The sequence below is a fragment of the Tursiops truncatus genome, chromosome 11 (genome assembly GCF_011762595.2).
Source record: "Tursiops truncatus isolate mTurTru1 chromosome 11, mTurTru1.mat.Y, whole genome shotgun sequence".
In the NCBI taxonomy this organism is placed as follows: Eukaryota; Metazoa; Chordata; class Mammalia; order Artiodactyla; family Delphinidae; genus Tursiops; species Tursiops truncatus.
In genome coordinates this window covers 54784391-54810422 of record NC_047044.1, presented here as the reverse complement: position 1 = coordinate 54810422, position 26032 = coordinate 54784391, and the positions used below count along the sequence as shown (strand labels likewise).

General features: G+C 38.0%; 2 long non-coding RNA genes across 2 annotated transcripts in view; one reads left to right on the top strand and one right to left on the bottom strand.

Moving 5' to 3' along the window:
- Positions 1-21379, bottom strand: part of LOC141275778 (uncharacterized) — a 28134-nt gene extending 6755 nt beyond the window's left edge. The window contains exon 1 of the long non-coding RNA XR_012324070.1: positions 21174-21379. This is a non-coding gene — a long non-coding RNA (uncharacterized lncRNA). The remainder of the gene's footprint in view (positions 1-21173) is intronic.
- Positions 1-26032, top strand: part of LOC141275853 (uncharacterized) — a 205814-nt gene that overhangs the window by 107971 nt on the left and 71811 nt on the right. The gene's annotated exons all lie outside the window — the stretch shown is intronic.

Here is a 26032-nt window from a genome sequence, read left to right as displayed (position 1 = left end):
AAAACTTTCCTTTCATTGGAGAATAGGGGAGTTGGCTTTTGGCAGAATTTGGGGGAATGGTTTCTTTTCCCCTCCCTTAGCCAGTACTACAAAACCAAGTTTCTCTTTTTTTTTTTTTTTTTTTGCGGTACGCGGGCCTCTCACTGTTGTGGCCTCTCCCGTTGCGGAGCACAGGCTCCGGATGCGCAGGCTCAGCGGCCATGGCTCACGGGCCCAGCCGCTCCACGGCATGTGGGATCTTCCCGGACCGGGGCACGAACCCGTGTCCCCTGCATCGGCAGGCTGACTCTCAACCATTGCGCCACCAGGGAAGCCCTCTCTGTATATTTCTTGATCTTCCATATGACTGCCGGTGAAGTTTGTGGAGGAAAAAGCCTGCAAAATGGTACAAGTCCCTCTATGTTTGTAGCACCCTGGGGCTTCAGATTTTCATGTTATCACACATTCAGTCTTTAATAATTTGTTTTTTAAAAATATAGCTGGGGCTTCCCTGGTGGCGCAGTAGTTGAGAGTCCGCCTGCCGATGCAGGGGACGCGGGTTCATGCCCTGGTCCGGGAAGATCCCACATGCCACGGAGCGGCTGGGCCCGTGAGCCATGGCCACCGAGCCTGTGCGTCTGGAGCCTATGCTCCGCAACGGGAGAGGCCACAGCAGTGAGAGGCCCGCATACCGCATAAAAATATATATATATATATATATATATATATATATATATATATAGCTGGATTGTTTACTTGCTTATATGGCCTCCAGTAGCATCTGTCCTGGTCAACTAATGCTTGGGTACTCTTGCTCCCTGCAGGTACTTAGCTATTACTACTTAGATTCCAGGTTAGTTCTTTGACTTGTATATTAGTTTTTCATGGCTGCTATTACAAATTACCACAACTTAGTGGCTTAAACAACACAGTCTATCATTTTTGCATTTCTGTAGGTAGAAGTCTAACAAAGATCTTACTGGGCTAAATCAAAGTGTTGCCAGGGCTGCTTCCTGTCTGTGGGATCTGAGTAGGATTTGTTTCCTCATCCTTTCCTGCATCTAAAGGATATGCCTGTTCTTGGGGTCATACCCCTGCTTCTTCATCTTCAAAGTTAGCAGAGGTGAGCTGAGTCCTTCTCATAGCACATCACTCTTCTGCCTCTCTTTACCACTTTCATGATCTGCTTCCTGCATATCCAGTGAGTTTAGTAATATCACAGGATCCCACCTTTTTCTTTTTTAATGTCAGTCTCACCAGATGGGACAGGAATTTCAAAACTGAATATAAGATATCAAACAGCTAGAATTTCTAAAATTTGCCTTCCTAGCTATATATAGCTAAATATCTCTGTTTTTTATCAAAATGTTTGTACTGTATATACTTGGATTTATGGTTATCTTGTCACATAATACATTCCGTGCAGCATTTAGGTAACTATTTAGATAATACCAGGTTTCACAACTGTTCACCTTCACATTTTTCAGTCAGTGTGCAATATGTCCACAGAACATCACCAAGCACTTCAAAGTACACATCAGAGAAAGATATGTGCTTGTCACCCACACCCAAGGGATTTCAAGTACTAAGAGAGACAGGAAAGATTACACCTGACAATAGTTAAGCACCATAATCATAATTCACATGAACTGAGTGAAAATAAAATGGATAGTAATATTCTTAGAGAATAGACAAAAGAGAAGGCTATGAAGAAAAATTTTTAGAGAAAATGTCATTAGATATATACAAGAGCTTTTATGACTCTTAGCTCATATTTCTATACATATACTTGTAGCTGGAGCTGATAAATTCTAAAGAATGCATCCACAAACTGCTAGCCAGGAACATAAATTTATTTATATCCACGAAGCAAAGTATATCATAGTCATCTATCAGTGTAGAAATGATATATCAGATATCCAGGAAGAATATAGCCAGGTCAGATCTCAGTCTTTGCTCCCTGATGTAGCAAAAACACAAACTTTCTCATTTTGTTCTATATCCCCCAAACTGTAAGATGTGTAAAGGCCAAATTTAACATGGATACAACAAATAGTACCACATGGGGAAGGCTATTTATAGTGCACTGTTTTCTTAAAAATTTGCACTGTATGAAATATCTTGTCAGTATCAAAAAAATCTTGTCAGTATTCTGTAGCTACATGATGTCACATTATTATATTTTCCTGTTTGACATCCCAATCAAACACTGCACAAGGAAGAAAAGTTTCCTGCTCAAAGTAGTCAAAAATCATAATTTTATAATCTGAAAACTCTCTGTGGTCTCTTTAGAAAGCATTTCATGGTACTCTAATACTTGCAAGACCATTAGCATATTTCATCCCAAAATAAAACCTTGATATAATCTAGTGTTGTGATGGGACTCCAGCCATATGCATCTTTATAAATCAGATGCAGAAATTTATTTTATCCTAAATACTTAATTTATTCCTGGATCATACTCAGAAGGCAAAAGATTATAATACCTTGACAGAAATGTAAAAAAAGTCAGCAGTTTCTGCCTGTTTCTTTTCTGAGTTAGTGCTTAGGTTGGCCAAGAACTGCAGCTCCTGGATCATAATGAAATGCTTAGGAAACTCTGCAGTCCAGTGGTCAGCTAGAACTGGTCTTTGGTTCAACTCATTCATGCATTTCTCCAGAAAGAAAATTATTTATACCAGTTATGTGCATCCTTCCATCCAAGGACAACATGTGGACCCAGCCCCTTTGTGATGCACATGTGTGAGGATGATTTTATGAGCATCCTCATCTTATACATGAGAAGACTGGCACGGATTTTGTCTGACTTATGTGATCCACCTCTCCTCTCCCAGCAGTTTTGTGCTACCTTATTACTTAAAATCTCTTCTAGCTAGGACATGTCTTCAACAGGGGCAAATTTAATGACAATAAGAATTCATTAAAGTCTAGATTAAATTCTATGCATTATGCAGTGTTACTCCAGGTTTTTTTTTTTTTATTCCAGTGTATTTTGATATGTACTTCATGCTTTGATGTTTCAGCTTTCAGAGTACCATGTATAGCATAGTAATTGATGACATATAGTAGAACCCTGAAGTGAAGAGTAACTGGTCACCCACCTGCAAGTGAACAAGTGCATTGCTAACACTTTGGAAGTTTGCCGGTTATACTCAACAATTAAAAGAGTATAGAAAGTGAAAAACGTATTGCTTGAAAACCATGGATCCTTTAAATACATTGCGAGTACTTATGGTATAACACCATTTTATGGTGTAGAAATGTTGTTATGCATAGAATAATTTCATAAGCAAGGAACGTTTACTCTCTGTAGGTTCCTAAGCAGAGTTTTATCAATCTCTTTCGAGTCTGATCAATCTCTTTCGAGTTTGGGGCATTTTGGCTCCCTGCTAAATATTATTAAATTTGAATCTATTTGAAATAACTTACTGATTCAAACATACTTATGAAACTTTAAAAATTGCTATATAGTTACAGTTTTGAACCTTTAATCTTTTACTGAGTCACATTCTTCCTTTTTGTAATACTCGGAGAGCTGCTGATTAAGTTTTTGAGCCACACTGAAGTTCATTCTAACATGACAACCTTTCAATTACTGTCTTTTAAATTAACTTTTGTCTCCTCTTACCCTTAGCTTCCCTAGAAATATTTCATTATATGCTTATTAGGTGAATTCCAACATGTGAACTTTATTATATGTTCTAGACTATTTTTTCAAAGTCTCTCAAATATTGGGGTACCTATATCAAGCACAGTATTGCAGATATAGTTCTCATTAACCAAGAGAACCCTGCAAAGAACAAGAGACTGCTGTGTACAAAGAGGCAATAATGGATTACAGGGAGAAAAACCACAAGATAAACAGATATTGATTTATTCCAGCATATGACAGTTACAATGCATGATCAATACGTGGTAAATAGATACATGTCGAAGGATAGATGGATCAAGGCAGGGGTCCCCAACCTTTTTGGCACCAGAGACCTGTTTCGTGAAAGGTAGTTTTTTCACAGACGGGGTGGGGGTGGGGGGATGGGTCAGGCGGTAACGCGAGCGATGGGGAGCGATGGGGGGCGGCAGATGAAGCTTCGCTCGCTCTCGCCAGTCGCTCACCTCCTGCTGTGCGGCCCATTTCCTAACAGGCCACGGACTGGTACCGGTCCGCGGCCCAGGGATAAGGGACCCCTATATTAAGGGATATATTGGTAACTGTTTCTTAAGGCAATTAAAAAATAGTTCCAGCAATTTTCGATTACAAAAGTTGTCATGTTTTGGTTTGGGCAGGAAAATTAAGGCCTCAGAGACCATATTCATTGTATAGCCTTAGTCAAATCACTTAATCAGAGTTTGATGGTTACAAAATAAGAGTTATAGTAGATACATGCTAACCAACTTGATGGCTTATAATGAAAGTATTAATTCAATTTACCCAATATAGTGCTGATACAAATATTCTCACTACTACAATTCTTGGCTGAGATTATAATAAGGCATTTTGGAAATGCTAAATGCTTAAAAGTGACATCTTTAGCATTATCACATCATTTTCAAAATTTTCTAACCTGTAGGTCTGGGAGAATCTTAATCATTGATCTCTGCATAGACAGGAAAATCAAATGTGAATAAACATTTAAAAATATGATGACCTTTATAGTATGAAAGAACCAACTGTATGGTGATTTTGAGCAGCTTTAGGAATTTAAATTATTTGGGACTTAGGTAATTCATTGAAAGTCTCATAAATAGAGTAGTATGGCAATGGTAAAGGATTATAATAAACTTCATATAGTATTTCTTTATGAAAAGAGAGAAGTGATTCCTTTGGGATATGCCAGGGATTTAGTTGATTCACTAATTCCTTAGAGCAATAGGTGGCTGACATATCTATTCACTGGTTTGTGATGTAATGAAGTGCTTGACAGAAGTAAGTTAGTTTAACAAGTTGACCTGCTTACATAGCATCTGTAAATATTGCATGATTCATAGCATTAATTGGGTCATTTGATTGCACAGGCCGAAATGAAGGGCTTCTAGCAGTTTTGTACCTTTTCCAGCATTTGTCAGTTTTACCCTACGTAATGAAAGGTCACTGGCTTGAAATATATTCTGAGCTTATTTTGACTTCACTTCCTAGGCATCATTCTAGGTTCCTGTGCACAATACAAGACATTTGCTCACCAGTGATGAAAATGGTACCTACATTAATCACTAAGGTCTAATGTTCTGTAGTTCTGATGAAATGAAAGAAAATAGTTTCCAGAGGTTTCTGTTAAAAATATTACTCTTTTTTTTTTTTTTTTTTTCAGAGATTGGTTTTTTAACTTTTAAAACTGGTGGCAAAATTTCTTTATTCATCTAGGTGGGCTTTTTCTTTCTTTTTTTTTTTTTTTAACATCTTTATTGGGGTATAATTACTTTACAATGGTGTTATAACAAAGTGAATCAGTTATACATATACATATGTTCCCATATCTCTTCCCTCTTGCGTCTCCCTCCCTCCCACCCTCCCTATCCCACCCCTCCAGGCTGTCACAGAGCACCGAGCCAATATCCCTGTGCCATGCGGCTGCTTCCCACTAGCTATCTACCTTACTACGTTTGTTAGTGTGTATATGTCCATGACTCTCTCTCGCCCCGTCACAGCTCACCCTTCCCCCTCCCCGTAACCTCAAGTCCGTTCTCTAGGAGGTCTGCGTCTTTATTCCTGCCTTACCCCTAGGTTCTTCATGACATTTTTTTTTTTCTTAAATTCCATATATATGTGTTAGCATACTGTATTTGTCTTTTTCTTTCTGACTTACTTCACTGTGTATGACAGACTCTAGGTCTATCCACCTCATTACAAATAGCTCAATTTCGTTTCTTTTTATGGCTGAGTAATATTCCATTGTATATATGTGCCACATCTTCTTTATCCATTCATCCGATGATGGGCACTTAGGTTGTTTCCATCTCCGGGCTATTGTAAATAGAGCTGCGATGAACATTTTGGTACATGACTCTTTTTGAATTTCGGTTTTCTCAGGGTATATGCCCAGTAGTGGGATTGCTGGGTCATATGGTAGTTCTATTTGTAGTTTTTTAAGGAACCTCCATACTGTTCTCCATAGTGGCTGAACCAATTCACATTCCCACCAGCAGTGCAAGAGGGTTCCCTTTTCTCCACACCCTCTCCAGCATTTATTGTTTCTAGATTTATTGATGATGGCCATTCTGACTGGTGTGAGATGATATCTCATTGTAGTTTTGATTTGCATTTCTCTAATGATTAATGATGTTGAGCATTCTTTCATGTGTTTGTTGGCAGTCTGTATATCTTCTTTGGAGAAATGTCTATTTAGGTCTTCTGCCCATTTTTGGATTGGGTTGTTTGTTTTTTTGTTGTTGAGCTGCATGAGCTGCTTGTAAATTTTGGAGATTAATCCTTTGTCAGTTGCTTCATTTGCAAATATTTTCTCCCATTCTGAGGGTTGTCTTTTGGTCTTGTTTATGGTTTCCTTTGCTGTGCAAAAGCTTTGAAGTTTCATTAGGTCCCATTTGTTTATTTTTGTTTTTATTTCCATTACTCTAGGGGGTGGGTCAGAAAGAATCTTGCTGTGATTTATGTCATAGAGTGTTCTGCCTATGTTTTCCTCTAATAGTTTGATAGTTTCTGGCCTTATATTTAGGTCTTTAATCCATTTTGAGCTTATTTTTGTGTATGGTGTTAGGGAGTGTTCTAATTTCATTCTTTTACATGTACCTGTCCAGTTTTCCCAGCACCATTTATTGAAGAGGCTGTCCTTTTTCCACTGTACATTCCTGCCACCTTTATCAAAGATAAGGTGTCCATATGTGCATGGGTTTATCTCTGGGCTTTCTATCCTGTTCCATTGATCTATCTTTCTGTTTTTGTGCCAGTACCATACTGTCTTGATAACTGTAGCTTTGTAGTATAGTCTGAAGTCAGGGAGCCTGATTCCTCCAGTTCCTTTTTTTGTTCTCAAGATTGCTTTGGCTATTCGGGGTCTTTTGTGTTTCCATACAAATTGCGAAATTTTTTGTTCTAGTTCTGTGAAAAATGCCAATGGTAGTTTGATAGGGATTGCATTGAATCTATAGATTGCTTTGGGTAGTAGAGTCATTTTCACAATGTTGATTCTTCCAATCCAAGAACATGGTATATGTCTCCATCTATTTGTATCATCTTTAATTTCTTTCATCAGTGTCTTATAGTTTTCTGCATGCAGGTCTTTTGTCTCCTTAGGTAGGTTTATTCCTAGATATTTTATTCTTTTTGTTGCAATGGTAAATGGGAGTGTTTTCTTGATTTCACTTTCAGATTTTTCATCATTAGTATATAGGAATGCCAGAGATTTCTGTGCATTAATTTTGTATCCTGCTACTTTACCAAATTCATTGATTAGCTCTAGTAGTTTTCTGGTAGCATCTTTAGGATTCTCTATGTATAGGATCATGTCATCTGCAAACAGTGACAGCTTTACTTCTTCTTTTCTGATTTGGATTCCTTTTATTTCCTTCTCTTCTCTGATTGCTGTGGCTAAAACTTCCAAAACTATGTTGAATAAGAGTGGTGAGAGTGGGCACCCTTGTCTTGTTCCTGATCTTAGTGGAAATGCTTTCAGTTTTTCACCATTGAGGATGATGTTTGCTGTGGGCTTGTCGTATATGGCCTTTATTATGTTGAGGAAAGTTCCCTCTATGCCTACTTTCTGCAGGGTTTTTATCATAAATGGGTGTTGAATTTTGTCAAAAGCTTTCTGTGCATCTATTGAGATGATCATATGGTTTTTCTCCTTCAGTTTGTTAATATGGTTTATCACATTGATAGATTTGCGTATATTGAAGAATCCTTGCATTCCTGGAACAAACCCCACCTGATCATGGTGTATGATCCTTTTAATGTGCTGTTGGATTCTGTTTGCTAGTATTTTGTTGAGGATTTTTGCATCTATGTTCATCAGTGATATTGGTCTGTAGTTTTCTTTCTTTGTGACATCCTTGCCTGGTTTTGGTATCAAGGTGATGGTGGCCTCATAGAATGTGTTTGGGAGTGTTCCTCCCTCTGCTATATTTTGGAAGAGTTTGAGAAGGATAGGTGTTAGCTCTTCTCTAAATGTTTGATAGAATTCGCCTGTGAAGCCATCTGGTCCTGGGCTTTTCTTTGTTGGAAGATTTTTAATCACAGTTTCAATTTCAGTGCTTGTGATTGGTCTGTTCATATTTTCTATTTCTTCCTGATTCAGTCTTGGCAGGTTGTGCATTTCTAAGAATTTGTCCATTTCTTCCAGATTGTCCATTTTATTGGCATAGAGTTGCTTGTAGTAATCTCTCATGATCTCTTTTATTTCTGCAGTGTCAGTTGTTACCTCTCCTTTTTCATTTCTAATTCTATTGATTTGAGTCTTCTCCCTTTTTTTCTTGATAAGTCTGGCTAGTGGTTTATCTATTTTGTTTATCTTCTCAAAGAACCAGCTTTTAGTTTCATTGATCTTTGCTATTGTTTCCTTCATTTCTTTTTCATTTATTTCTGATCTGTTTTTTATGATTTCTTTCCTTCTGCTAGCTTTGGGGTTTTTTTGTTCTTCTTTCTCTAATTGCTTGAGGTGCAAGGTTAGGTTGTTTATTCGAGATGTTTCCTGCTTCTTAAGGTGGGCTTGTATTGCTATAAACTTCCCCCTTAGAACTGCTTTTGCTGCATCCCACAGGTTTTGGGTCGTTGTGTCTCCATTGTCATTTGTTTCTAGGTATTTTTTGATTTCCTCTTTGATTTCTTCAGTGATCACTTCATTATTAAGTAGTGTATTGTTTAGCCTCCATGTGTTTGTATTTTTTACAGATCTTTTCCTGTAATTGATATCTAGTCTCATGGCGTTGTGGTCAGAAAAGATACTTGATACAATTTCAATTTTCTTAAATTTGCCAAGGCTTGATTTGTGACCCAAGATATGATCTATCCTGGAGAATGTTCCGTGAGCACTTGAGAAAAATGTGTATTCTGTTGTTTTTGGATGGAGTGTCCTATAAATATCAATTAAGTCCATCTTGTTTATTAATGTATCATTTAAAGCTTGTGTTTCCTTATTTATTTTCATTTTGGATGATCTGTCCATGGGTGAAAGTGGGGTGTTTAAGTCCCCTACTATGAATGTGTTACTGTCAATTTCCCCTTTTATGGCTGTTAGTATTTGCCTTATGTATTGAGGTGCTCCTATGTTGGGTGCATAAATATTTACAATTGTTATATCTTCTTCTTGGATCGATCCCTTGATCATTATGTAGTGTCCTTCTTTGTCTCTTTTAATAGTCCTTATTTTAAAGTCTATTTTGTCTGATATGAGAATTGCTACTCCAGCTTTCTTTTGGTTTCCATTTGCATGGAATATCTTTTTCCATCCCCTTACTTTTAGTCTGTATGTGTCTCTAGGTCTGAAGTGGGTCTCTTGTAGACAGCATATGTAAGGGTCTTGTTTTTGTATCCATTCAGCTAATCTGTGTCTTTTGGTGGGAGCATTTAGTCCATTTACATTTAAGGTAATTATCGATATGTATGTTCCTATTCCCATTTTCTATATTGTTTTGGGTTCGTTATTATAGGTCTTTTCCTTCTCTTGTGTTTCTTGCCTAGAGAAGATCCTTTAGCATTTGTTGTAAAGCTGGTTTGGTGGTGCTGAACTCTCTCAGCTTTTGCTTGTCTGTAAAGGTTTTAATTTCTCCATCAAATCTGAATGAGATCCTTGCTGGGTAGAGTAGTCTTGGTTGCAGGTTTTTCTCCTTCATCACTTTCAGTATGTCCTGCCACTCCCTTCTGGCTTGTAGGGTTTCTGCTGAAAGATCAGCTGTTAACCTTATGGGGATTCCCTTATGTGTTATTTGTTGTTTTTCCCTTGCTGCTTTTAATATGCTTTCTTTGTGTTTAATTTTTGACAGTTTGATTAATATGTGTCTTGGCGTATTTCTCCTTGTATTTATCCTGTATGGGACTCTCTGTGCTTCCTGGACTTGATTAACTATTTCCTTTCCCATATTAGGGAAGTTTTCAACTATAATCTCTTCAAATATTTTCTCAGTCCCTTTCTTTTTCTCTTCTTCTTCTGGAACCCCTATAATTCGAATGTTGGTGCGTTTAATGTTGTCCCAGAGGTCTCTGAGACTGTCCTCAGTTCTTTTCATTCTTTTTTCTTTATTCTGCTCTGCAGTAGTTATTTCCACTATTTTATCTTCCAGGTCACTTATCCGTTCTTCTGCCTCAGTTATTCTGCTATTGATCCCATCTAGAGTATTTTTAATTTCATTTATTGTGTTGTTCATCGTTGCTTGTTTCATCTTTAGTTCTTCTAGGTCCTTGTTAACTGATTCTTGCATTTTGTCCATTCTATTGTCCATTCTATCTCCAAGATTTCGGATCAACCTTACTATCATTATTCTGAATTCTTTTTCAGGTAGACTGCCTATTTCCTCTTCATTTGTTAGGTCTGGTGCATTTTTATCTTGCTCCTTTATCTGCTGTGTGTTTTTCTGTTTTCTCATTTTGCTTATCTTACTGTGTTTGGGGTCTCCTTTTTGCAGGCTGCAGGTTCGTAGTTCCTCCTGTTTTTGATGTCTGTCTCCAGTGGCTAAGGTTGGTTCAGTGGGTTGTGTAGGCTTCCTGGTGGAGGGGACTAGTGCCTGTGTTGTGGTGGAAGAGGCTGGATCTTGTCTCTCTAGTGGGCAGGTTCACGTCTGGTGGTGTGTTTGGGGGTGTCTGTGGCCTTATTATGATTTTAGGCAGCCTCTCTGCTAATGGGTGGGGTTGTGTTCCTGTTTTGCTAGTTGTTTGGCACAGGTTGTCCAGCACTGTGGCTTGCTGGTCGTTGAGTGAAGCTGGGTGCTGGTGTTAAGATGGAGGTCTCTGGGAGATTTTCGCCGTTTGATATTATCTGGAGCTGGGAGGTCTCTTGTGAACCAGTGTCTTGAAGTTGGCTCTCCTACCTCAGAGGCAGAGCCCTGCCTCCTGGCTGGAGCACCAAGAGCCTTTCATCCACACGGCTCAGAATAAAAGGGAGAAAAAGTAGAGGGAATTAGTAGACGTATGAGGAAAGAAAGAAGGAAAGGAGGGAAGAAAGGAGGGAAGGAAGGAGGGAAGGAAGGAAGGAAGGAAGAAAGAAAGAAGCAAAGAAGGAAAGAAGGCAAGAAGGAATGAAAGGAGGGAGGGAGGGAGGGAGGAAGGAAGGAGGGAAAGAAGGAAAAACAAAAAGAAAGAAGATACAGTAAAAATAAAATAAAGTATAATAAAGTTATTGAATTAAAAAATTCTTAATTAGAAAAAAAAAAAAAAGGACGGATAAAACCTTAGGACAAATGTTGGAAGCAAAGCTGTACAGACAAAGTCTTACACAGAAGCGTACACATACACCCTCACAAAAAGAGGTAAAGGGGGAAAAATCATAAATCTTGCTGTCAGAGACCACCTCCTCAATTTGGGATGATTCGTTGTCTAAAGGAGGGAAGGAAGGAGGGAAGGAAGGAAGGAAGGAAGGAAGAAAGAAAGAAGCAAGGAAGGAAGGAAGGCAAGAAGGAACGAAAGGAGGGAGGGAGGAAGGAAGGAAGGAGGGAAAGAAGGGAAAACAGAAAGAAGATACAGTAAAAATAAAATAGAGTATAATAAAGTTATTGAATTAAAAAGTTCTTAATTAGAAAAAAAAAAAAAGGGACGGATAGAACCTTAGGACAAATGTTGAAAGCAAAGCTATACAGACAAAGTCTTACACAGAAGCGTACACATACACCCTCACAAAAAGAGGTAAAGGGGGAAAAATCATAAATCTTGCTGTCAGAGACCACCTCCTCAATTTGGGATGATTCGTTGTCTAAAGGAGGGAAGGAAGGAAGGAAAGAAAGAAAGAAAGAAAGGACGAAGGTAAAGTATAATAACGTTCTTAAAATTAAAATTGATTATTAAGAAAAAAAATTTTAAGAAAAAAACATGGACGGATAGAACCTAGGACAAATGGTGGAAGCAAGACTATACAGACAAGATCTCACACAGAAGCATACACATACACATTCACAAAAAGAGGAATAGGGAGAAAAATCATAGATCTTGCTCCCAAAGTCCACCTCCTTAATTTGGGATGATTGGCTGTCTATTCATGTATTCCACAGATGCAGGGTACATCAAGTTGATTGTGGAGCTTTAATCCGCTGCTTCTGAGGCTGCTGGGAGAGATTTCCCTTTCTCTTCTTTGTTCTCACAGCTCACAGGGGCTCAGCTTTGGATTTGGCCCTGCCTCTGCGTGTAGGTCGCTGGAGGGCGTCTGTTTTTTGCTCAGACAGGACGGGGTTAAAGGAGCCGCTGATTCGGGGGTTCTGGCGTACGGAGGCCGGCGGCGGGGAGGGAGGGGCACGGAATGCGGGGCGGGCCTGCGGCGGCAAAGTCCGGCGTGACTCTGCACCAGCCCGAGGCCCTCCGTGCGCTCTCCCGGGGAAGTCGTCCCCGGATCCCGGGAACCCGGCAGTGGCGGGCTGCACAGGCTCCGCGGAAGAGGGGAGTGGAGAGCGACCTGCGCTCGCACACAGGCCCCTTGGTGGCGGCAGCAGCAGCCCCAACGTCTCCCGCCCGCCTTGGGGTCCGCGCCTCCAGCCGCGGCTTGCGCCCGTCTCTGGAGTCAGCGCCCTCAGCCGCGGCTCGCGCCCGTCTCTGGGGTCCGCGCCCTCAGCCGCGGCTCGCGCCCGTCTCTGGGGTCCGCGCTTTCAGCCGCGGCTCGCGCCCGTCTCTGGGGTCCGCGCTTTCAGCCGCGGCTCGCGCCCGTCTCTGGGGTCCGCGCTTTCAGCCGCGGCTCGCGCCCGTCTCTGGGGTCCGCGCTTTCAGCCGCGGCTCGCGCCCGTCTCTGGGGTTCGCGCTTTTAGCCGCGGCTCGCGCCCATCTCTGGAGTTCCTTTAAGCAGCGTTCTTAAACCCCTCTCCTCACGCACCAGGAAACAAAGAGGGAAGAAAAAGTCTCTTGCCTCTTAGGCAGGTGCAGGCTTTTCCCCGGACTCCCTCCCGGCTAGCTGTGGTGCACTAACCCCTTCAGGCTATGTTCAAGCCGCCAACCCCAGTCCTCTCCCTGCGCTCCGTCCGAAACCGAAACCCTAGCCTCAGAGCCTCAGCTCGCAGCCCCGCCCGTCCCGGCGGGTGAGCAGACAAGCCTCTCGGGCTGGTGAGTGCTGGTCGGCCCTGATCCTCTGTGCGGGAATCTCCCCGCTTTGCCCTCCGCACCCGTTGCTGTGCACTCCTCCGCGGCTTCGAAGCTCCCCCCTCCGCCTCCCGCAGTCTCCGCCCGCGAAGGGGCTTCCTAGTGTGTGGAAACTTTTCCTCCTTCACAGCTCCCTCCCACTGGTGCAGGTGCCGTCCCTATTCTTTTGTCTCTCTTTATTCTTTTTTCCTTTTGCCCTACCCAGGTACGTGGGGAGTTTCTTGCCTTTTGGGAGGTCTGAGGTCTTCTGCCAGCCTTCAGTAGGTGTTCTGCAGGAGTTGTTCCACGTGTAGATGTATTTCTGGTGTATCTGTGGAGAGGAAGGTGATCTCCGCGTCTTACTCTTCCGCCATCTTCCCTTACTCCCCAAAATATTACTCTTTAAGTAATTAGGAATAGAGATAGCAAAGCAAATGATTTCTTCAGGATTTTGTTATGTGAAAAAATAAAGCTTTTTACTTCGTATATAACCTGATTTTATGCAATTCATAGCAGAGAGTAATTCAGGTTTATAAATAACCTTGTAGAAAGGATGTTATAAAAGCTGTCGCTGAAGTTTGAATAAAACCCACATTTTTTAAACTTTGAATGTGTGATGCAAAACAAATAAATATGCTATTAGTTTACTGTATCTCAGTGAAATAGATTTCAAAATTAGTGGTGGAAAAATCTGCATTTTTAATTATGTATTTCTCTGTGTATAGAATACTGTTTTGTAAAATTAGTGTCATGTCTTCCTGTATAATAGCAAAAACAAACAATAGTTTGCCTGAAGTTTATTAGCATAGACTATAATCCCTACAATTAGATAAATTTGTTTCTTTACTTGGAAAGGTATATTTTCAGGATACAAACAAGGCATAGAGAACATTATTTGTCCCCACTTTCAAAATGGATCTTGAAACCGCTTCTGAGGCAGCTCAGATGTCTAAATGCTCTCTGGAAAACATTAAAATGCCATCTCAGTCTTTGTTTAGACATTATTGATTTTATATTACAAGTAGATGAAAGGTCCACTTGGGGAATACTGCTGTATAATTGCTGCAATGACTTAGCCATCTAATACTACCCAGGACAAAAGCCATTTGATCAAAATCAATGTAAAATATACATTTATCCTCCTTAGACATCCAGGGTATGGGGGGGATGCCAAGTATGAAGAGCAATATTTAATAATGTGACATCAGAAGTAAAAGCAATTACATCTTTACTAACTCTCAAATGCAAATGACTCTACATGACTCTGAATTCTGGAGCCGTATGGTTTATTGACAATAAAATAGACAAATCAATAACTTCTGCAAAAAGAGTGTTTTGAAAGAATAAATCTTGTATTAGTAGCAGGAACGTAGCTTTACAAAACTGCTCAAATGCCATACCTCTTGCTTGTTTAAGCACATGGTTTATAAAACATATTCTGGGCAGGGCTTACATATTCACCTTTTCTTACATCTTCCCAAGCTCTTAGTTGGACGGCCTATATAGTCAACATGTCATATCCACTTGAAAATTCTTTTCGACCTCAGGAATATTGGTCAGATTTGTAGGATTCAAGCTCTGCTCTATCTAGTCTCACTTCTCATCTGATCCCAGGAATAGGAGAGTGTGGCTGGACATTGTTGATGGGCATCCTTTACTGGGAGAGATGGATTTACCATGAACAAATGAAGTTTAAACTTCATACTCTCCTGGGAAGGATATTTTGCGTGGCCCTGGAAAGGACCCTAGCGATGTGTACATATATTCAAATATGTTTGTAAAATGGTAAGATATTTATAATTTTCTACAATTGCTTTTCTAACCTAAATGATGCAAATACTGTTATATTCATTATTTTGTTTTATTTTTTTGAAAGAGGAGTCCAAAACCATATTAGCCTGTGACCCCACAAATCCAGGGTCTGCCCGAGCTATTGACAAGACCCATAAAATTATCCAAGTTGAGTGTGTGAGTGTGGGAGTGCCTGATACCTGATACCTGATCGTAATGTCAATGATGTGTCCTTGGTCAATGTGTCCTATCATTCAGGGTGTTCATATTCTGTAAGCCCTGAGTGACCAAGTGCCAACTGAAAAGCATCAGCCATGTATGAAAACAGTATTTCAGTGTTATGTCTTTTAGCAAGAGCACAACATATATATATATATATATATATATATATTTTTTTTTTTTTTTTAATGTTGAGCCTTCTTTTATTTATTTTTATTTTTGGCTGTGTTGGGTCTTTGTTTCTGTGCGAGGGCTTTCTCTAGTTGTGGCAAGCGGGGGCCACTCTTCATCGTGGTGTGCGGGCCTCTCACTGTCATGGCCTCTCTTGTTGCGGAGCACAGGCTCCAGACGCACAGGCTCAGTAGTTGTGGCTCACAGGCCTAGTTGCTCCGCAGCATGTGGGATCTTCCCAGACCAGGGCTCGAACCCGTGTCCCCTGCATTAGCAGGCAGATTCTCAACCACTGCACCACCAGGGAAGCCCACAACATATATTTTTAACTCACCCTAGTAGAATTTTATTTTAATAACTTTCTTTACGCTCGAAAAAAATGACATCATTATTTCTCGCAATCATAGCTTCCACTCCACTGTTTCTCACACCCACCCATAAACACAATGATACCAAAACTTTCACAGTTGATCATTATCTATGAGAGGTAAATTCTAAACAAAGGGACTTCCCTGGAGGCGCAGTGGTTGAGAGTCCGCCTGCCGATGCAGGGGACACGGGTTCGTGCCCCAGTCTGGGAGGACCCCACATGCCGTGGAACAGATGGGCCCGTGAGCCATGGCCGCTGAGCCTGCGCATCCGGAGCCTGTGCTCCGCAATGGGAGAGGCCACAACAGTGAGAGGCCCGCGTACTGCAAAAAAAAAAAAGAAAAAAAAAATTCTAAACAGAATCATCTATAGTGCATGATGCTCTGGTATCTCAAGAATGTATACAAGGTGAGAACTGATCTGCAGTATGTAAGTCAACTCAAAAAATCAGAAATGTCTTATCTGAGTTAAAAGCAGGAAAACACCTTCTTCAGACCCTTTGAGGCATCAAAGCTGCTCACATTCAGCTACACCACTCTGCTTTCTACCTGTACACACCATATCTTTCTATCTAAAGCATATATATCCATAGCCTGTACTCACATCAACTGATCTTACATCTGTAGATTGAGAACCTATGGATTCATTCATTCCTGAATTCATTCATTTAAGAAATATTTATTGAGCACATTTCTGGGCCTGGCATTCTTCTAGAGATGGAGCAAGACAAATGCAAGTGCCACTTTTAAAGAACTTAAAATCTGGCAGAACTCTGGTGCCATGATAGTCCCTACATGTCAACTGAGAAGATCTGTCCTAAAGAAGCAAGGGTTGTAAATCACCTACCTTGGAAATGCACCAGGACTTTCTACCTGGCGAGTTCAAAGATCCCCAAGGCTCATCATCTAAGGAAAGGCATTTGGGGATGGAGGATGAGAAGGTATCTTTCATGTTAGAGTATTACTATGGGGAACATTCTCATCACACAGACCACTGATGCATTTCTAGTGTAGCTTCCTTGCTTGCTTACTTGCTAAGTAATCAAAAGAAACCCCACCCTGTTATATCCCATATACATGCTTTTATGGTATATTGAATCGTCAAAGTTTCTTAGTATGATAGAGAGATAGATAAGCTTGAATAATTAAGTTTGTGTGGGTGTGCATTTGTCTCTGTGTATGTATGTCTATTCTATCTTCTTTTGTGACTGTCTGCTGGTGGTGAAACAACACTGCCCAGCAGTGTTCTTAGAGAAAGAACCCTGGACTTGAATTCAGGTTATACTAGAGGTCATATTTATAAACTGTGTGATCCTAGCATATTACATAAGCTTTATAAACCTCAAGTTTTCATTCCTAACATAGAGTTAATACAACCTGTTTGATCAAGATTAGATGAGTCTTTTAGTTTTCCATTTGTTTTAAATATGCTCCATATGATACCACCTTGCCTCATTTAAATCTGAACATTTACTGAGATCAGGGATTATGCTGTTCAAATCATCGTTTTTCTTTCCTAAATATTAGTAATGATAACATTTATTTAGTGTTTACTGTATGGTAGGCACTCTATTAACCACTTTACATACTTCACTCATTTAATTTTTGTAATATTCCTAGCCACTTGTTAAGATTTCAAGTTCTGCAGAAACTGCTTGACTTTAAAATTTAGCTCTTCCACTTACAAGCTATAATGGAAAAACCACTTAGCCTGTCTGAATCTTAGTTTTCAAATCTACTCATAGGTGGTTATGAGTCTTAGATGAATTAATAAAAGTAAAGTACATAAATATTGCCTGGAGTATAGTAAGTTATTAAATATACGATGGCTTTGTTTTCAAATATACCCATTTTTACCATTATCACCTCTAACTTGAACAGGTAGATTTATTACCGTTCATTTTTTGCTCTTTTGTGGAGTTTGGTTTTTTTGTTCAGTAAATATTCATAAGGAACAAACCTTAGCCTCACCTAGGTAAGCCCAGCATATGGACTCTCTCCTTTCCTACCCATTTTCTCTATGGAAAGACTGTATTTCCCCATACCATGTGTGTTTTTCCACACACATGGCCTTGTCCATGTGATGTCCTTTGGCTAATGGAATATAATATGAAATAATCTGGTGTAAGTTGCAAGCCTCCACCTTAAGTAAAATCACTTGTTTCTATTACCTCTCTGGGAGATTCCTGTCTCCACCCTGGGAAGTACATGCCCCATATACCTGATGGCCCTACATACAGGCCTCAAGGATGTGAGGTAGAGTAGGTATGAACTTAATATGTAGGAAGAAGCAGAGCCACTGGAGCTGTCCAGCCGACACACAGATGTGTTAGTGAGTAATCAATGCATACCGTTTGCCACTGAGATTGCACGTGTGCCTTATAATGTGGTAAAGACTTCCCCTCATCAGGCTCTTCTGTGTATTACTCAAAGTAGTTTTTAAAAAACATACATCTAATACTATCATTTCCCCTGCTTAGCACCTTTCAAAGGCACCATCACAATTAGACTAAAATCAAGTTCCTGGTCATAGCTTATGAGGATTTTAACTACCTCTCAGATATCATATTTTTCTGTACACAGATCATCTGGGCCTTTTTCCTTTTCCTAGAGCATGCCAAGGACTTTTCCTTCTTAGGTCCTTCTCAAATGTTATTGTGTCTTTCTTAAAGGATATTCCACCCTTTTCTTTCCATGCCCCTCACCCTTCATGTCTTAACTTAAAAAGTCATCTTCTCAGAAACGTCCGTCCTGACACCTTATCTAAATAGGATCTCTCTGTCAGTCTCTGTTTTATCTCTTACTATCATTTTATACAGTTTTAATTATCTATTTATTTAATTGTTTTTTATCTGTCTATTCTACTACAATCTAAATCCTGTGAGGTCAACACATGAGTTTTACTTATTTACTATTGATTATCAAGAACCTAGCAGACACGATGCCAAAAGCTTAAAAGTATCACAAATTCTATTGGATAAATAGGTTTTGTTAAGGAAACTGAGGTAGATAATGAAATAAATTCCACAGTATTATACAACTGATAACCAAGTGCAGAACTAAGACTCCTATTCAAGTGTATCTGTTGTTTGTAAAGCTCCAGATATTTGGGAGAAATCAACAAACATACATATTTTATCTGTAATACATGTAGCCTTCATTTATTCAGTTTTGGTAATTCATACCAAATGTTGAGGAACCAGTCATTGAATTATCCGATAGTAAATGGTTAATTAATTAAGTAGTGCATGATTCTAACAGTTGCATTTATACTACTTGGAATAGTAGGTTTCAGTTAGCCTCAAGTACTTTAGAAATACTTATTATTAAAAATTCACAACCTAAATATATAGTATTATTTATTTAAACAGATACTTTCAAGGTCCTCTACTATACAACTTGATCTACTTTAGTAGACATCTCTGATAAATATTTAATAGTATCTAAATTTCAGTTCTTTAAAACTATTTCATATTTCATGTTTTATACAAATTTCATATTTTATATTAATTATCACATCCCTGTATCAGTTATAATAGGCTAGATTGTTCTGTATTAAGAAGCAACCTACAATATTAAAGGACTACAACAACAAATACTTATTTCCAGCCACATGTCTGTCATTGGTTGGCTTAGGCTCTGTTCCACATCATCTTTACTGCAGGACTTAGATTAAATGAATAGCCTCTTTCTGGAACTTTATTGGTTGTCATTGCAGAGAATATCTAAAATGTGATGAAATATGATCTGGCTTTTAAATCTTCTGCTCAAGATACATGTCACTTCCATTCCTATTTCAGTGGACGAAGAAAGTCATTTTGTGAAGTCTGAAGTCATTGGGACAAATACAAATAATTTTCCCTAAGGAAGTGGCACTGAAATTAGGGGACAATAATACATTTATGACATTTTTCACAACTCATTTCCCTGGCATGATTACTATGTAATTGTTTTGTTTCACTTTAGCTTTCTGAGAATAGCAGTTTGGTTTTCTCTTCTTGGAATGTCCATCACCCCTCTTTCTAAGATAATTCTGAAATCTCAACTGACCATATAATATGATGACTATATATATATATATATATATATATATATATATGTGTGTGTGTGTGTGTGTATATAATATATACTTATATAATATATACTTATATATTATATACTTATATATAATATATATATAATATATCTCTTACACCGACTGCTATTGTCTGACTGTTTTCCCCCAAATTCATGTGTTGAAATTCTAATGCCCAATGTGATGGTGTTAGGAGGTGGGACGTAAGTGATTAGGTCAAGAGGGCAAGCTCTCATGAATGAATCAGTGCACTTATAAAACATGCCGTAGAGAGATCCCTTGCCCCTTCTACCATGTGAGGCTACAGCTAGAAGTCTGCAAAACCGGAAGAGGGTCCTCATCAGATCATGCTCGTACCCTAATCTTGGATTTCCAGCCTCAAGAACTGTGAAAAATTTTGGTTGTTTATAAGCCACCTGTTCTGTGGTATATTGTTATATAGCCTGAACATACTGTGACATCCACCATTCCCAAATCTGAGTCTTTGGAACTGATATAATAAAAAGTAAACAATAGTATTTCATTGCTAGAACCTTAGCTTTAGTAATACAGAAAATGACCTGTAGGCACTATTATTTTATACTGATTTTTACCTGACCAATCGGACATTAGAAGCCACCTAGGAAGAAGGGTGATGATGCTAATTCTATCAAGAGTCATATGGTGATTAAGGTTAGTGTTGCATGCATATTTCCCCGAATAACATTATCGTTAAAAATTAAGAATAATGATACATGATAATATTGCAGGTAAAGGTTTCTGGTTGGACTTAGTATAAAATTTGAAGATGTAGGTTTCGTAAATAATGACTTAGATGAGGGGCCATGAATTCATTCATCTACAGTGGTGACATTAATATGGATTGAAATAATCCTTCAAAGAACAATAGTAAGTTCAGGAAATTTCCCCCAAAGTTTCCAAAGTTTCCAAGGTGTAGGGCCAGAAAACTTCCCTTCTTTCCTTCTAGGTTCTTTGGCTGGTCTAATAGTTAAATTGACAGAAGACAGATTAACAGGAGAAAAACTGTGTATGAGACTCCCTGGCAGTCAGGATACTGAGGCTTATATACCATTCTGAGCTTAGAGGGGGTTAGGAGTTGGGGCTTCAAATAGGGCAAAAGACAATTCACAGGAAGGTGAGAAAAGCAAATGTTTGGTAGACAGATGTTTGCCATGCCATGCAGGTAAGTCTTTTTGATATAAAAAGTATCTCTGGTAATAGCTCTGAATAAATAGATATCCTTTGTATAAGCAGAATGTAGTGAACTCTGAATAAGTAAATATCCTCTGAATTAGCAGAAAGCAGTGAGACAACTCCTTAGACCCAATACATGGTGCTTAATCCTCTTGTAATTCCTTTTTTCTAACAGCCTTACCTCTGTCCATCAAAGTAGGGCTTCCTGGTACAGACTCCCTACCTAAATCCTTTTAAGCAGTTAAGTGGGAGGTAAAAAGGTCTTCTTGGTTCTGCTGGGCCCCAGTTGTCTTCAATCTTGAAATAATCCATATGCCAAAGTGGTACATTATGGTGTGGTGTATTCTTCTCCCCCTATGAAGTTTCTAAGGTTATCAAGATGTGGACATAGAGAATTCTGAAGATAGAAATTTGGTAGTCTAGGAAAAAAAATACAGATATTAGGACTGAATGACATAAGAGAACAGTGACTAGCAAAATAGAATCTAAATTAGATCATTGATCAACCAGTTAGCCCAAACCTGGTACTGAGCAGCTAGTCCAAGTCTTGGGTCATACATAAAAGAAATTCACATATCCGTGCCTAATTTTGGTATTTATTTTCCTAGAAAGCTTAGGAAAGGTAACCATGGCACATTACCTAAGCAGATCAGTCAAATTATTTTATCAGTGGAATAACAGATACACTGACTAGTTTGCTATAATGTCCAGATTATATGTTTCTTTATTCTATATTATACAGCTTCTGAATCTTCCAGTTGTCAGCTTCTTTCTCTTAGGTGGTTTATCATGCATTAGAATTTGTCAGCTCAATCAGACATAGACTTTTCTTGTCAGGAACATGATTGTCATGTGAAAATGTGTGGCTCAGAACCCCCTGTGGGGAAAAATCACTGCTACACCAGGGTGCTGAATACTAACCTTATTAGATTTGTTTAGGGTAGTGAGAGCTGAAAACTGATAATAGTGGTCATGGATTCTGATTTAGCTGGGAAGAAGTTCCGTCAAGGCTTCTGTTTAGGGAGAACTGAGGAAGTTGTATTCGGCATCAGAACATCCTCTGAATAAGTAGAATGTACTGAGACTCAGTACACCTTAGACTCAGTTTATGGTGCTTAATCCTCTTGTAATTCTTTTTTCAATAGCCTTGCCTCTGTGCATCGGAAGTAGGGCTATCTCTTACTTTCTTCCTCTCCTAAGTTTCTTCCATCAGAAGAGAGAGGTACTTACTCCTTAATATTCACTTTCTACTAAGACTTAAGATTAAAGGAGTCATTGGTTCAAATGACTGACTTTGGAAGCGAGATGTACTAGTATTAGGAAATTTAAGTGTATAAAATATATAATTATATACATACATCTATGGGGTGTCTGTGTGTGTGAGAATGTACGTGTCGGTCTAGGTTTGGTTAATTACTTAAAAAATAATTTATTTAATTGAAGCAGGCATTCCATATGATAACATAGTTAATTTGATTTTCATTTCTTTTTCCATTGAAATATAATTACAGTATATTGTTGTGAAAACTCCTAATTTAGATCCGCAAATCAGAGAAGAAACTGTAGCTGGATTCTCTTAATTACCAGTTCTATTCAGTTGACCTGTATGATAAGCTGTCAACCTCTGGATCAAAACTCCACCTATTTAAATGGTCTAGGCATTGAAGTAAATAATGTTAAATTAATTTTTTATTAACTTTCATGAACTATATGTGCTAGATTATAGTATTGTCAAAATATTTACTGTTCTTTCTTTCTTGGCCCTCACTATGGGAGAATTATATTTACTATCTCATGGATATCAGGCATAGACACCTTATTAGCTTTGGGCATGAATGTGTGGACAAGTGTCATGTAGAAATTCAAGGCAGAAATTTTAGGAGTCATTGCATGATACCACCATCTCCCTTTTCCCTCAGTTATGGGCCTGGCAATATTCCAGATAAGGGCTGCTCTTTCAGCCTAGTTCTGGAGTAAAGTGGATATTGAACAGCAACTTAGCAGAGGTAAACATCTATTATTGTATAAGCCATCAAGATTCAGGGCTTAATGTTATTTCCACCATAGCATAACTTAACCTAAGATTTATAGAGAAATGTTTCTCAAAATAATATAATACAAAGATGTAATTCAGTTGTTTCTGTTATACAAGCACAAAGGTGTGACGGATACAGCAAATACAAAAATCTTGTGTTACTTCTAATGTCATGTAGTATAGTAACAGAACTTAACTGTTATACATAAAATTAATGACTAGTATTTAGAGATTTGGCCCTTTCATACAGTGCTATGGGAGTATAAATTGGTACAATATTTCTAAAGGGTAATTTTCAATATATGTTAAAAATATTAAAATACAATCTGATAAGTAATCCTACTTCAGAAAAAAAATATGCAAAATATAAGCAGAGGAATAGTCATTTTTAATAATAAAACATTTTGAAACAATCTAATATTCAAAAGTAGAAGATTGATAAAATCATCACCTGTAAACTGAAATATTATGCAGCCATTGAAATAATATTATGGAGGAATATTTAATGACATAAATGTTTTTGATAAAGAGCAAAAGCAAAACAGAACTGTAAATAATGCATTACCCTATTTTAAATGATAATAAACATGTACACAGAAACTGGAAAGAAATGAATCAACACCTTGACATGCGATTTTAATTCCATTTTCACTGGTTTTGAAGTCGAGCTAGTGGTGTTAAATCAAGGAATTCCAAATCTTTAGACTAAATGCAAGTCTCTTAACTATATCACTACTATCTCTTTTTCAAACTATTGTAGAGATAGAGAATTTGTGGTAATTAAATATTATTTAGTCATTAATTCCAGCTGGGACTGCTGAGAATTATGCTACAATATGATTTCCTCTAAGATATCTCACAGGCCATTGATAAACAGCTGAGAAGAAAAAAATCAGGGGATTATGGCAAAGTGGTTTGCTATTAAATTAACTGAATAAAAAGTAATTGGATTATGTATGATCTTCAACGGCTACTAGAGTTTAAACTTTAATTAAATTGTCATAGTCCTCATTCAAAAATGAATGTTTGAGCATAAACTATTTTTAAACAACAAGAATAGCAGAATACTAATCAGGGCAGCCTATACCACCAACCTTAATTGAAAGCTCTATCAGACTGATTACCAACCAGTTTTCCACACATTAAAATCACTGGGAAAAACGTTGAGCTCTAGTAATCATTTGCAAGGTTTTCAAATATTATTACTTGATAGGAAGTCAGTTAGCATTGACTAAGAAAACTCATTCTTAAACAATTAGCCGGGTTGTGTGCATTAAAGAAAACCTAGGCTTTTAATTTTGCCTGGAAGTTTTTAGAGCCAGAATTCCCCAGCAAAGTCAAAAATGATATTTTATCAACTATTTCTGTATCTACCATGAAAGACATTTTAAACATATGATATGATTTGTTATGCCCAGCTCATTCTATTAGTGTTCTAAAGTAAAAATAAGTAAACGATTAAAATATTGTATATGAAATAGTGTATATATAATATTTACATAAATATATGCATGCACACATGTATTCATGTGTACATAATTACATACAGATACACATATATGCATATCATCTGGGACATCTTCCAGGCAGCTATTTGAAGGCTCTAGGGTAGATTGTTAAAGATTTCTCTGAGGAAAAGACAAGCAGTTATTTTCCTTTTGATTTTCTAGTTCTAACCTGCACAAAGATGGTAAAAATAGGAAACTGCCTCATTCAAACACATAGATTGCAGTGAGAACTAAAGGTGAGAACTTGAGTTTTCTGACTTTAAGATTTTTAATACAGTATCTGAATTATCCTCAGAGAAAGTTCTTTTTTTAACCTTTTCAAGAAATGCTTGATGAAATGATTCTCAAGATGTACATTATATTTTTTGAAAAAATTTTGAGTTAATTTAAACCAAAGACTTTCTCTAGCTCTCTATGGTAGATTTGAATCATTTGCCTTTTATATCAATATTTTAGTTACAGATTTTTATAGCTCTTATCTTTTATCAATGATTTATCCATTTCAGGAATATTTAACTATTTTAAAATGAAGTCAAACAAAATTAAGAAACTACATTTCTGTTTTTTAAATGCCACTTTATGCTATGTATGTTATATGCACAATTTGATTTCTTTATCTCAAAAATAATATGAGAAAGTTATTTCTTTTTAAAAGTGGATATCTGCAGTTTGGAAGGGCTCAGTACTTTATTTAAGTTCACACATAAGTAAATGCTGGAACAGGGCATATATCTGAAAGCCCTGCTCATACACTATCCATATAAGACATGAGGATGTCCTAGGCCTAACATAGGGTGGGGCGGAGAATGGGGGAAATAGATTGGAAATCTCTTGTTTAATTAGTTCCCCACAGGCAGTTCCTCTACCTCAAGATAAATCCACTGGATTGACCCTTACCACACTCCTTGATCCTAAACTTAATTTAGAAAGATTGGCAGTCCTGTGTTTAAAATTAACTTATTACATAATTTAGGATAACTGGCATCAAAGTTAATGCTGCTGGTTAAATAAAACTAACCCTGAAGGCAACCTATATGAATATTTAAAATAATACTGTCAAATAAAAAAATATTTTCAAGCACAATAACAAAAAATGTCAGATAGTGTGTTATTTTGTGCAGCATGAGAGGAAATAAAGTTTTTACTGGTAATTTTTAAGGTGTTACTGAGTATTCAGGGAATGATATTGTTAAGCTAATACATAATATCAAGTTACTCTTAGGTAAATATAAATCACACCCATAAGCAGTTTTAGTCATTCATTTAGTAAGTTTTTATTAACCAACTGCTTTGTGTCAGGCAATGAGTGAGGGACCAGAAATACAAAGTTTCCTATGATATGGCATCTAATCTTGAGGAACTCATAGAAGGAAAAAGATACATGTCATCACATTCCTGTGATTTAATATGATACATGCTCTAAAAGTGCTGGAGTCAGAGTCTTATGGTATTTGAGAAAAGAAATAGACTAAATAAACTTGAATAGACATTTCTCCA